Source organism: Tursiops truncatus, chromosome 20 (assembly GCF_011762595.2).
Source record: "Tursiops truncatus isolate mTurTru1 chromosome 20, mTurTru1.mat.Y, whole genome shotgun sequence".
NCBI classification, from domain to species: domain Eukaryota; kingdom Metazoa; phylum Chordata; class Mammalia; order Artiodactyla; family Delphinidae; genus Tursiops; species Tursiops truncatus.
In genome coordinates, this window is record NC_047053.1 from 6843389 (window position 1) to 6856001 (window position 12613).

The 12613-nt window shown below is 53.6% G+C and overlaps 1 protein-coding gene across 9 annotated transcripts in view; it reads left to right on the top strand.

Moving 5' to 3' along the window:
* GAS7 (growth arrest specific 7) overlaps nucleotides 1-12613 on the top strand; it is a 201061-nt gene that overhangs the window by 47988 nt on the left and 140460 nt on the right. Inside the window, exon 1 of one of the 9 annotated variants that reach the window (XR_004523783.2) lies at nucleotides 2482-3100. The exons of 5 other annotated variants lie outside the window; for them this stretch is intronic. The gene's annotated coding sequence lies outside the window, so the exon portion shown is untranslated. Of the gene's footprint in view, nucleotides 1-2481; nucleotides 3101-8144; nucleotides 8822-8865; nucleotides 9554-12613 lie in introns of those variants that run through there. 3 more of the 9 variants (XR_004523784.2, XR_004523781.2, XR_012328644.1) reach the window with 3 other exon arrangements.

The following is a 12613-nucleotide window of genomic DNA, read 5'->3' on the forward strand; positions in this document are numbered from 1 at the left end:
AGTAGTTGCGGCACGCGGGCTCAGTAGTTGTGGCGCACGGGCTTAGTTGCTCTGCGGCATTTTTTCTTTAAACTTAATATATGTTAAATATCTTTCTGGATGAGTAGATGTATCTAAAGCATTATTTCTAGTGTTCGCTATTAGGTCATCATTTGGATGAACTAGTTATTATTTATAATCCCCTAGTGATGGACACTGAGCTTGCTTTCTTCTTTTTCCTTTTTTTTTCTTTTTGGCTTTTGTTAAAATCGCTGAAGCCAACATTCCTAGTGAGGCATCCTCTCCTGGAAAGAAGCATGCTCTGCAGTTACATCTGTGGTGTACATTTTGACCCATTCTATCGTTGCTCTTCAGAAAGGTGGTACCAATTTACAGCCCTTGAAAATGCCCACCGCCCCCTTCACTGGCCGAGACTCGGATCTGCAGGCCTAAAGGAGAAACATGTGAAGGAAAATTGGTGGCAATGCGTTCTGGCAACGCCCTCATGCCTGAGATGCCTTCTCCCTCTCCAACACTGCTGCTGCCCATCCCTGCCACTCCCAGGAAGTGGGCTGCTCTAATGCAAAGAGGGCTGGACGTGAAGGCCTAGGTCTGAATCCTGGCTCTGTACATAACTGCTTAAGGAACATCTCTTGACTTCTCAGTGACTCTGTTTTCTAATCTTAAAATTGGGAACTCTGGGACTTCCCTGGTGGCACAGTGGTTAAGAATCTGCCTGCCCCTGCAGGGGACACGGGTTCGATCCCTGGTCCAGGAAGATCCCACATGCCGCGGAGCAACTAAGCCCCTGCACCACAACTACTGAAGCCCATGTGCCCTAGAGTCCGCGAGCCACAGCTACTGAAGCCCGTGCACCTAGAGCCCGTGCTCTGCAATAAGAGAAGACACCGCAGGGAGAAGCCCATGCACCGCAACGAAGAGTAGCCCCCGCTCACCACAACTAGAGAAAGCCTGCGTGCAGCAACAAAGGCCCAACGCAGCCAAAAAAAAAAAAAGGGAATAAAAAAAAAGCTGATACTTGCCTTACAGAATTACATACTTAGCACGTAGTGGGTGATGACTAAATATTCATTTCTTTATTTTTAATCATCCTTCAGTTATTTCAGTGCACGTAACTTCTCTTCCATCCCCCTGACCCCTGGTACCTCCCTTGTCACCCTCATCTGTCACTTCATCCACCACGGGGCGCCTTTATACTTGCAGACTTAAGGTATGAGTGGTTTGAGGCTTTGAGTCCATGGTAGTAACCCAGGCTCTTCAGTGGGTTGTTTTTCGGCCCTCAGACACCTAGAAAGTGGGATGAATACGTGTCAAAATCATTGTGTTTCCTTCTGTCAGACTAAAGGGAGGTCTTAATGAGATCTGTTGCCACCTGCAAATGATGTTTTGGGCTAGGTGAGAGAGGGACCCGTATCTGCCAGCAGGAACTTGTGCCTGTGTGTGGGGTGCATAGGATATCTGGACCCTTTCCTTTGGGATTCGGTAAGTAACTGTGTCCAGGAGGCTGTGTTTCCCGCTCGGACCCGTCCTGTTGGGTCTCACTTAGGACCCGTGTGTGCAGGTTTCTGAGTCCTGCGGTCGGTGAGGGCCAGTCTGTGCCGGGCTGTACTTTTCCTTGTCCACCTTCGGCCCGGCCTGTCCTTGTCGGAGGCTTGTGCAAGGCCCTGGCACCAGGGGCCAGTTGGAGCCGGGGGCCGAGTGGGGAGCCCTCTCGGGCACAGTGACGGCCCTGTTTCCTCTCCCACCTCGCCGGGGGGGCCCCCCGTTCACTGCAAGGAGAGTCACGCATTCCCCCCTTGAGATAAGAATAGAGTCCGACTGTGCCCCGGGACAGAGTCCAGCTTCTTCACCGGCCCTCTGAGGCCTGGCAAGGGCTCGAGATGGTACTGGCATGAGTGGGCCCTGGCCGCCTGCCCTGCCGGCCCCTTATGCATTGTGTGGCCGGGACACTGGGTGCAGTGTGCGCGCCTGCCCGGCTCCCCGCCCCTCAGAGCCCACTGTCTCCAGGCTCTGCTCAGGATGGAGGGGCTTGGCCTAGAATCAGCTGCCCCAGGGCCCTGCTGTGCCCCTTCCCTTCCCTGGGGCCTAGGACTCCACCCTCCCAGCCTTGAGACCTCCTGTGCCAGACCTGCCTCTTCCTGGAAGGGAGGAGCTGGGACCAAGGATAGGATCATCAAGAGGGCTGGGCATTGAAGGCAGCAGCCCGGGGACCCAGTGGTCTCTTTCGGGGGGCCCCCCCCCGCCCCCGCCCCGGGCCAAGGGACAGGAAGCAGGAAGCAGCCAGGGGCCACGCCTCCACCTTAGCCCCGCCTGTGTCTGAGGTGGGAGCTGGAACAGCCTCGTTCAGGCCGACTGCAGGACTGGACCAGGAGCTGTTAACCAGGCGCGGGGCATGGACTGTCCCCTGGCTCTTCTGTGGTCGTGTTGGGTGATTCCTGGTGTACTTTCTAGTCTTCAGATTCTAAGGCTGGGCTTCTCAAACTGTGGCCCCTGGACCAGCATCACCCCCCAGACCTGCTCAGTCAAAAAGCAGGAGTGGGGCCCCGATATCTGTGTTGAACATGCTTTCCAGGGAATTCAGGAACCCCAGGACCCCTGCTCAAAATAGTTTTCAGTGCTTTCCGGGGTCCAACAGGTGACTCATGAGTGTTGAGGCTGTGGTAACCTGGGGGGCGTAGCCCCATCTAGAGATATCCAGGTAAAGAGATATTAAAACGTGTTTAAATATGGAGTCCCCCACTGAACCTTAAAATGATACAGATCTCAGCCTGCACGTTGACACGTATTTCAGTTGATTTTGCAGCATGTCAGGTCGTGTTTGGGTTTTACCGGGTGAGGAAAGCCAAGGCTGATGGCAATCAGTAACTGGTTTGTGCAGTGGAGACGTGGTCGGGAGCCAGGGTTTTCCACTCTGAGCTGGGGGCTTTCCACTCTCCCTCCCCGCCCATGGCTGTTGAGCAAACCCGCCACACACATCAACCCAAGTGTTTGGGACGATGCCTCCAGTGAAGGATGTCTGGGTCCCTATCTCCACACGTGAGGGTTTCTAAGAGATGCTGGCTAAGGCACTGGCTGCTCCTCCCAGGAGAAGGCACTGTTTGTAAGTCTTCGGCAGGAGGGCAGGATGAGGGCTAGCGGCCTGAACTGTTTGCGAAGCACTGTCCTTGGCAGGGTGGGTCTGGGAGAGCCAGACCACCACAGTTCACAGATGGGAAGGCCCACTCTTGGGGTTTGGGTCACACGGCTCATCATTAAGTGGTGTCCCCTGATGTGTTTTCGCTCCGTCTTGCCACCTGCAAGAGCCATGGTGCTGATGGCCTTTGGAGCACGGGGCTTTGATGGTGCTGGTGGAGGGCAGATGTTGTGTGGCTGTTAGCGTGTCACGCCGTGCCACGTGCTTTGGGGGGCTTTGTGTCAGGGGCCCACAGAGCTCCAGGCGGCCCTGGGTCCACTGCCTCCCAAGTCCTCCCCTAAGACAATGGGTCTCCATGGATTCTGAGATGTCTGTGTTGTGCCCTGGGTGGGAGGGTTGCTGAGTTCCTTGCTGGGGTGCTAGAGGCACCCTGGAATCCCCTGGCCTTCTGAGACTTTGATGGAAAGCATGGGGTTGGAGAAGCCTGGGAGAGGCTGACAAGGAATAAGCAAGCAGTGTCAGTGGTACCCGGTTAGATCGTCAGTACTCTCCCCGTACCTATATTTTCTCAACTAATGAACGGGCCTGTGGCCACACAGGTGGATAGGCTGTTTTTTAATTAATTAATTTAAAATTAATTTATTCTTTTGGTCCCTGACCAGGGATCAAACCCGAGCCCCCTGTAGTGGAAGTGTGGAGTCTTAACCACTGGACCACCAGGGACGTCCCGTGGTTAGTTTATTTTAAAACAGATCTGTCCAATCAAAAATATTTAATAATACTGGACAGCATTTATGTAGCACTTGCTATGTTTTCAGGTGCCATTCCAGATGCTGTATCTTTATGTACTCACTCATTTCATCCTTGCAACAAACCTATGAGTACTACCAGGCCCATTTTACCTACGGGGAAACTGAGTCACAGAGAAGTGAAATCATTTCTTCAGGGTCACCCAGTCAGCGACAGGGTTTGTACCCAGCCTATCTCTCTCCAGAGCCCGTGATCTGACCCACTGGTTGCTGTACCGATTCTGTACCGGCCTCCCACAGAGGGCCGTGGAGCCCCCGAAGCTCTGTGCAGCTGTGAGGTGTGGAGAGCTCAGAGCATCTCTGCTGAGCGCCATCTTTGTGGTCTGCGGATTGAGTCCTGGTCTAGCTGAACCATTTAGGGGAGACTCAGTAACACGGCAGGAAGGAAAAGTGATGGTGCCCTATCTTCTCCAGTGCCCCCCAGTTTTAGAGGGAAATAAGACTGGAGGGTCTGTGGCAGGGCAGAGGGAGTGAGACAGTGGCTGGGCCAGCTCCTGGTGGCTGCTTCTCCCCATTGGTGGCTGTGTCGTCCACCCGGGCCTGGGGCCAGCACTGGTCCAGCTGGCTTACAGCTGGATGCAGAGTGGGAGGAGAGGGAGGGTCCAGACGCCAAAAGACTGTCAGGGATGTGCCTCAGGGGCCAGCCTTGACTTCCCTCCAAACAGGAAGAGCCTTTGTACTCAGCTCGCTTGTAGTCCTCAGTGGTTAGCTCCACTGATAAGAGAGTTGCACATTGTGGTCAGAGGCGTGAGCTGCCAAACACCTTTTGCCCCCAGACAGCCCACATGTGACATCCTCCCCTGTCATCCTCTGCTCCCGGGCCGCCGTGGCCCCGGGAGTGAGCACAGCCGGGCGAGAGGAATCAGAACCTGCCCGACAGAGGTGCCCAGAGCGGAGGGGAGGGCAGGGCTGGCAGGGCCCCCTTGGGGGGTATTGGGGGGGGCGGTGCTCCTCGAGAAGATGTCGAGTCTGAAACACGGAACAGACAAGTTCATCCAGAGGCCCTAAAGCCAGTCGATGCTTTGGGATGGTGACTGGGCCAGGTGTAAGGACAGTCTGTGGGCAGCTTCCAGAGAGACCACTGAGTTGTGCTTTCTACTAATTCAGGTCATGGTGGTGATGGGGACATGAAGTAGGAGGGAGGAAGTGGGCTGGGGACTTGGACCAAGAATCAGACACTCTTGGGAGGGTCCCCCATTGTGATGGGCGTGCTTGCAGGAATCCTGGGAGATGGTGAGTTTCTGCTCGTTCGTCACCCTTCTGGAATTACTAGCTGTATTAACTTCTGTCTCCTTGAATAAAATGTATAATAAAATGTAATCAATTGTAAAATAAAACATCTTCATGAGAGCGGGGAGCACGTGGGGCTGCCCTAGGGTGAGCACCCAGTGACTGTTGAAGGGAGGGAAGGAGGGAAGGAAGGGGCTGAAGAGCGAGAAGGATTGTCCGCTGTGACTTGGAAGCAGTTGTAACATTTCAAACTGTTTAAAATTGCTGCCCACCCTCCCAGTCTACCCTGACCTCCTGGTTCCCTTTGTTCTATTTTTTTTTTCCTCCATCACCTTCTAATACTCTTTATAGTTTACTTATTTATTGTTTTTATCGTGTGCTCCCCTTACCCCCTTGCTGAAATCAATGCTCCACAAACGCAGGGGTTTTTTCCCCTTTTATTTGATCACTGCCGTGCCCCAAATGTCTAGAAGCAGTGCCTGACCCTGGGCAGGTCCTCACTAAGTATTTGTCGAATGAATGAATGGATGAATGATTGAAAGTGCCCAGAAAGGGCCTGGCTTGTGCCGTTGGGCCATGGGAATCCTGCTTGCAATAGATGTTTCAGCACGTTGTCCCCTGGGAGGGGCCCCACAGTCCGGCCACCTGCCCTGGACCTGCTTTGTCCTTCTGATTTACTGGGCCCCTCAGGTAGGACCCCGCTGATACCGTCCAGCAGCTTGGACACAGGAAGGCTTTCCGGGACTCACGGGCAGGACAGTGAGTGCCCTCGAGGGCCAGGCGGAGACCGACTGGGTAGTGAGGTGAGCTGTCCAAGGATCCTGGAGCCTGGCGTTTGACCCCGTTCCTGAATCCCGCCCCGCTCCCCCGACCTTCCCCACGACTGGGATTCCCACCCTCTGGGCTGTGAGAAGTAGGAAAACGCCAGATTGAGCAATCGAGGGCTGAGACGCAATCCCTGCTGACGCAGCCTCTGCCTTCTTGTCTTGCAAGTGGTGCCCGACCCACAGAATTAATCCGGGTCATCCTGGCTGACTCCACACCCCGGGCTGCCGTGGGGCCCAGGCGCGTCCCATTACTCTCAGGGTCAAGTCCAGACAACAGTTCTCAACCTGGTGGTTGGACCCAGCCCAGACCCCTGGCAGCGCCCCCGCCGCCCCCATGCCTGCCACAGTGAGAGCCTTCAGCTGTGGTCGGCAAGTCCATTTCCAGTCTTTGCTCAGTTTTGCCCTTGACCTCCTGACCCACATCCAGTTGGCATTGCTGTTCAGCCTGTCCAAGCCTCACGCCACCCGCAGCCTGTCCAGCTCAGTAAATGGGAAGTCCGTCCCTCCAGCTGCTGTGGCCAAAAACCTTGACAAACCACCCCCACCCCGCCTTTTCTCTCACGTCCCATGTTCGGTTTGTCAGGTAAACATGTGGGCTTCTCCTTCCAAATTGATTTTTTAAAAAATCCAACCGCTCGTCACCACCCGGACTGCTGTCATCTTGCTCCGAGCCGCAGCCACCAGCCCTGTGCCCTTGAACTAGTGCAGTTGCCTCCTGACGGCTCTGCCGGACCCCCGTCTGTTCTTTTCAAATGATAAGTCCGATCGTATCACGCTGCTCCTCAGAACATCCCGATGGGCCCCCACGATGGCAGAGTAAAAGCCGAAGGAGCCCTCACCGCAGCTGACAAGGTGCGACGTGGTCGGGCCCGTGACCTCCCTGCCCTTGGGGGCCTCTCCTTCCCCGCACCTCACTCATCCCTCTGCTGCACACCGGCCTCTCTGGCGTTCCTGCGGGTGTTCCAGGCATGCTTCCTCCTTAGGGCCTTGGCAGCCCACGTGGCTAATCCCTGGGGCGGGCTGAGTAATGGTCCCCCAGAGATGTCCATGTCCTCAGCCACACAGCCTGTGGATGTTACCTTACGAGGCAAACAGCATTTTGCAGGTGTGATTAAATTAAGGCTCTTCAGAGGAGGAGGTGATTTTGGATTATTCAGGTGGGTCCAGTGTCCGGACAGAGAGTCCTGATAAGAGGGAGGCAGGAGGGTCAGGTCAGGAGTAGATGTGACAGCAAAAGCAAGAGGTGGAGGATGTGAGGAGGGGGCCACGAGCCAGGGACTTGCGGGCAGCCTCAAGGAGCTGAATGAGGCAGGAAAGCGGATTCTCTTCCAGGGCCTCTCGAAGGAACCAGCCCTGCTAGTACCTTGACTGTAGCTCAGTGAGACCCCTTTGTAGACTTCGGACTCCAGAACTGGAAGACAATACATTTGTGTTGTGACTTTAAGCTTCGTAGTTAGTGATAATTTGGTACAGAGCCGCCAGAAACTAACCCACTCTTTGATCTCTTTTGACTCTCTTGCCCTCCTTGTCATGCCCACCCCTTTACACTGCTCTGCTCTTTTTCTCCATCACTTGTCCCCTTCCAACAAAACTGGGTCGTTTACCGTCTCTCAGGCTGTCGTGTGTCTGTACTCACGGTGGGGGGGGGGGGGGTGTAAGTTCCACTACATTACGTAGCGTTGTCAGAGTCTAAGGGACCCCATTGATCTCTAAATGCAACCTCTTATTTCATCAGAGCAAGATGAAGATGGCCTGGAGACGGGGAGGGTCCTGCTGAAAGCTAGGGCATTTCCATGGTAGTTTCTAGAGCCCCCAGGGCTCAGACCTCCTACTGCTCTGCTCTCCAGCTGCGTTATCTCTTTGGGCCTCCTCCTCCCCCACTGCCACACCCAGGGACAGCAGGGCCTCGCCCGGAGCAGGTGCTTAGAACTTGAAGGTTGGGAATCAGTCTTGGCCGAGGAGTTGGTGGGTGAGGCAATGTCTTACAGGAAGCTGGGAGGTTCTCCCCTGGGAGCAGGGATGGGGAAGCTGATAGGTTTGTCTTGTTCCCAGCAGCTTGTGTGGAGTATGGGGTGTTTGGAAGAAGGAAAGGAAGAAAAGATATGAAACGGTAGTGATGGGCAAGCAGGTAGGGCAAGCGTTGTGTGCCCACGATGGGCACCTAGACTCGAGGACCCCAAAACAGCATGGCTCATGGCCAGGGAGAAGCAAAGAAGGATAAGGGCCTGGGATTTGTTTCCCCGGGACACAGCTGCAGGCTGTAAAGGGTGACTGGTTGGCTGTTAGGAAGACTCCTTGCTGCTCTCTCCTCCGGAGAGGACACATTTTGAAACACTTCCTGAGTTGGGGAGGGGAGGTGATGTTTGGCCCCCCTCTCCCCAGGCTGCTGATGAAGTGTGGTTGGTGATGAACTTACAGCTGTGCTTTTGCACTGCTCCCCCCCACCCCCACCCCGGGCTCATCCACCCACCAGTCCCGCCGGGGCTCCCCTCCCTCTGCTGGAGGGTGACTCAACTCTGCTCTTGTGCAACGGCCCGGGCTCTCCGAGCAGAGCTGTTTTCCTCCGTGCCATAGCTCCCCTCCTGATTTATGTCTTTCCATTTGGGTTAATGCTTTCCACATTTGTGTCTGAAGATTAGTGTGTGGTTCATGCCTGCAGCCACCGAAACTCCAGTGCCCAGCTTGGGTCTGGCCTGGGGAAAGCGGCCAGCCAGCCAGCCAGCTTGGAGCTTCACCTGGAGGCCGCTCTGTCTCCAGCGGGAAGAGGGCAGAGGGAGGAGTGCAGCCCTGTGAAGGGCACCCGGCGTGGAGGGTGTGAAGAGGTAATTGCCCGAGCCTGTGACTTCCCGTCAGAGAAGCTGCATCGTCTCGGGGAAGTGAGAGGCACAGTTGTAGGGCGTGGAGAAGCGTTACGTCTGTGGCTTTGGAGGCTGTTGGACAACACATCGTGTGTGTGCGTGTGTGCGTGCGTGTGTGTGTGTGTGTGTGCGCGTGCGTGCGTGTGTGCGTGTGTGTGTGTGTGTGTGCGCGTGCGTGCGTGTGTGTGTGTGTTTCATTTTCTCTTCGTGGAACAATAATATTACCTTCGTTGCTATGGTGGTGTTGCAGGCGTGGCTAATTGGACACAGACCCGATTCAGGCTGGTGTCCATAGTGATTATCAGACGCAGCCGTGCAACCCGCTTGCATTTGCTCCCCTAGCGTGAGAGGCTGGCGGGGTATCACTGCCCGGGCAGTGGGCGCCCTGGGGCGGGGTGGAACCCCGGTCGGAAATGGACCCAGAAGCTGGGCTTTAGGCAGGAGCAGGGCTATTCCTGATCATTTCCAAGGCTGGAACACAGCCCGGCTTTGCTGAGGGCCAGGGCTTTGGGAACTCCTCCTCGGAGGCCCGGGACCACAGGGGAGGTGACACCTGCTACCGGGCGAGGGGACAGAGGCGCCCGTGGCACCCGGGGGCTCGAGGCTGCTGTGCAGCTGGTCCCCTGGGCCCACTCACCAGGCAGGTGCTGTCTTCCCACTGAGGTTGTAGCATCCATGCAGAAGGGTGTTCATGCGGTAAGTTTTAAACTCTTTGTCGAGGGTACATATCCGGAAGCGTATCTTTGTTAATTTTACTCTTACTGAATAGGTCACATATAGATGAATTCTGTCATTTATTAGGCACTAAAAAATAGAGAGTGAACGTTGGCCTGCCTCCCGCCCTTTGTCCTCTGCCTCTTAATTCCCTTCCCCAGAGGTGAGCAAGTTACCAGTTTCTTGTAGGTACAGAGGAAATGGTGCAGATATTTGCGACTATACGTGTGCCTTTATTTCCCTTCACACCTGTGCTGGCTTCCTCTCTCTTCTTCACCTTGCTGCCGCTGCTGCTTTTTAAACCCTGTAACAGTATATCGTGGAGTTTAGTCAATAGAAGGAGTGTCCTCGTTTTTTTTAATACCTTCCTGACTCATTTCACGGATGGGCGTATAGGTTGCTTCTCATCTTTTCCTGTTACCTCTGCCCGCTGTGGATACCCTGTGTGTCCATCGTTCTGCACACGGGGGAGTGTCAGGGAAGGATCCGTTCTTGAAGTTGAAAGCCTGGAGCAAAGAGTGTGTTTGTAAATTTGATACAAAGTGCCAGACAGCCTCCAGCGAGACAGATCTATTTATCCTTCCACCAGCTACATCTACGAGCGCCTATTGACCCACAGCCTCGGCAGCACTGTGCACTTTCCAGTTTTTTTTTAATATAAATTTATTTATTTATTTATTTTTCGGCTGAGTTGGGTCTTCGTTGCTGCGCACGGGCTTTTTCTAGTTGCGGCGAGCGGGGGCTACTCTTCGTTGCGGTGCGCGGGCTTCTCATTGCGGTGACTTCTCTTGTTGAGGAGCACGGGCTCTAGGTACGCGGGCTTCAGTAGTTGTGGCACGCAGGCTCAGTAGTTGTGGTGCGTGGGCTTCGTTGCTCCGCCTCATGTGGGATCTTCCTGGACCAGGGCTCAAATCCGTGTCCCCTGCATTGGCAGGCGGATTCTTAGCTGCTGCACCACCAGGGAAGCCCCCCCACTTTCCAGTTTAAAATTTTCTGTATGGAAAAGTTCTGTGTTTTTGCATTCAGTTGATTTCCTCTCCCCATCTCTCCCCCCACGCTATTGCTGCCCTATGGGGATGGTGAGTGGGTACCAGGGTATCCACGGCAGATGAAGGTCTGTCCTGCAGACCCTTCTCTGAGCAGTGGTCCAGCCCCTCTGCAGGCTGGCTGTTCCTTGACGTGCTTTCAGATCTCCAGGGAGGCCTCCTTTTCGACATTTGAATTTTCTGCTCGTGATCACATCACTAGAGTCCATCTCCTACGTGCTGCTCCCCTTACTTTCCCCTGCTTCTACCCTCTCTAATCTCCATCCTCCCCACCTCACCCCTGCATGGGTCCGATCTCTCGTTTGCAGTTTCCTCAGCTGCTACTTCTCCTTCTCATTTTCCAACGACAGAGTCTTTTCAACAAAGAATCAGACTTGGACGAAAATCTCTGGACACCACTCCAAGCTGTGTATCTTAGGACGCACGCTCAAGAATGAATTCCAGGGTAGAATGGGGTATGGTGGCTGCATTTCTCTCCCCCTTAGGTTTTCTAGTTTGGGGTCTAGAGCTGGAGCCAAGCGTGTTTGGAGAGATGCTCTCAGACAGCATAGTCCAGTAGAACTTTCTGCGATGGTGGAAACGGTCTCTGTGTGTGCCATCCAATACCGTAGCCTCTAACATGTGGCTGGTGAGCGCTTGAGTTGTGGCTAGTATGACGGAGAGGCTGGGTCTTCATTTTAATTTTTATTTATATTTAAATCCTTATATGTGCCTAGTGGCTACCATATTGGACAGCACAGCTCTAAGCTTTTCAGGATGAGAATAAGAGTCTAAGAAGAAGAGTGTATCTGCCTAGGTTTCCTCGAGTCAGAATACAACAGCAGTTCTTCCCCAAGATGTTCGAGCTTGGTGACCTATTTCTGAACTTCATGTATTTCCCTTATTGGAAACACCAATGGGGTTAGGCTGCCAGGCGCATCGGGGAAGGTTCCCAAATTCCAACTTGGAATATCGGCCTTCCTTGAGGATGTGCACGGCAGACCCTGAGCTAGGCCTTGTGGACACAGATGAACGAAGCGAGCCCGCCCTGTCTGAATGGAGCTTCTCGTATCTTTCAATAATGAGTTAAGTAGAAAATCAGGATGCTTACAGAAAAGGAAGTGAATTAGCTTCCTATTGCCACCAACATAGCAGCTTAAAAGAACGCATCCCCTTCCGTAGATCTGAAGAAGTCTGAGATGAGTCACGAGGTTAAAGTCAGTGTCCCAGGGCTGGCTCCTTCTGGGGGATCTGGGGGGAGTCCGTTTCTTTCCTTTCGCATCTTGTAACAGCTCCTTCCGTGGCTCGTGGCTGCACATCCTGTGACCTTTTCTCCCCGTTTCGGGTTTCACATTGGCTTTGCTTCCCTCTTTGACCTTGTCTCCTTATAAGGACCCTTGTGATTATTGTTAGGGCCCGTACAGATAATCCAGCAAAGCCTTCTCATCCCCAAACCCTTAGTTTAATTACGCCTGGCAAGTCCCTTTTTGCCATATAAGGTGACAGTTGTAGGCTCCAGGGATTAAGATGTGGCTCCGTTGGGAGGGGCCATTTCCCAGCCTGCCCCAGGGGGTAGCTTTCAATACTTGAAGGAGAGCAAGTTGGGTCAGAGAAGGTCATTAGCCAAGTCGGGCCCTTCCCAGGTGTTCCCGATTGGTGGAAATGGACAAGGCTTGAACCATTCCTGTTGAAGATCTGATGTTGTAAATCGGTGTAGCTCACTAGTTACAGTAGCCAAGACAGGGAAACCTAAATGCCCATCGACAGATGAATGGATAAAGAAGATGTGGTCCGTATATACAATGGAATACTACTCAGCCATAAAAAAGAATGAAATAATGCCATTTGCAGCAACATGGATGGACCTAGCGATTATCATACTAAGTGAAGTAAGTCAGGAAGAGAAAGACAAATACCATATGATATCATTTATATGTGGAATCTAAAATAGGACACAAATGAACCTATCTATGAAACGGAAACAGATGCATAGACGTAGAGAACAGACTTGTGGTTG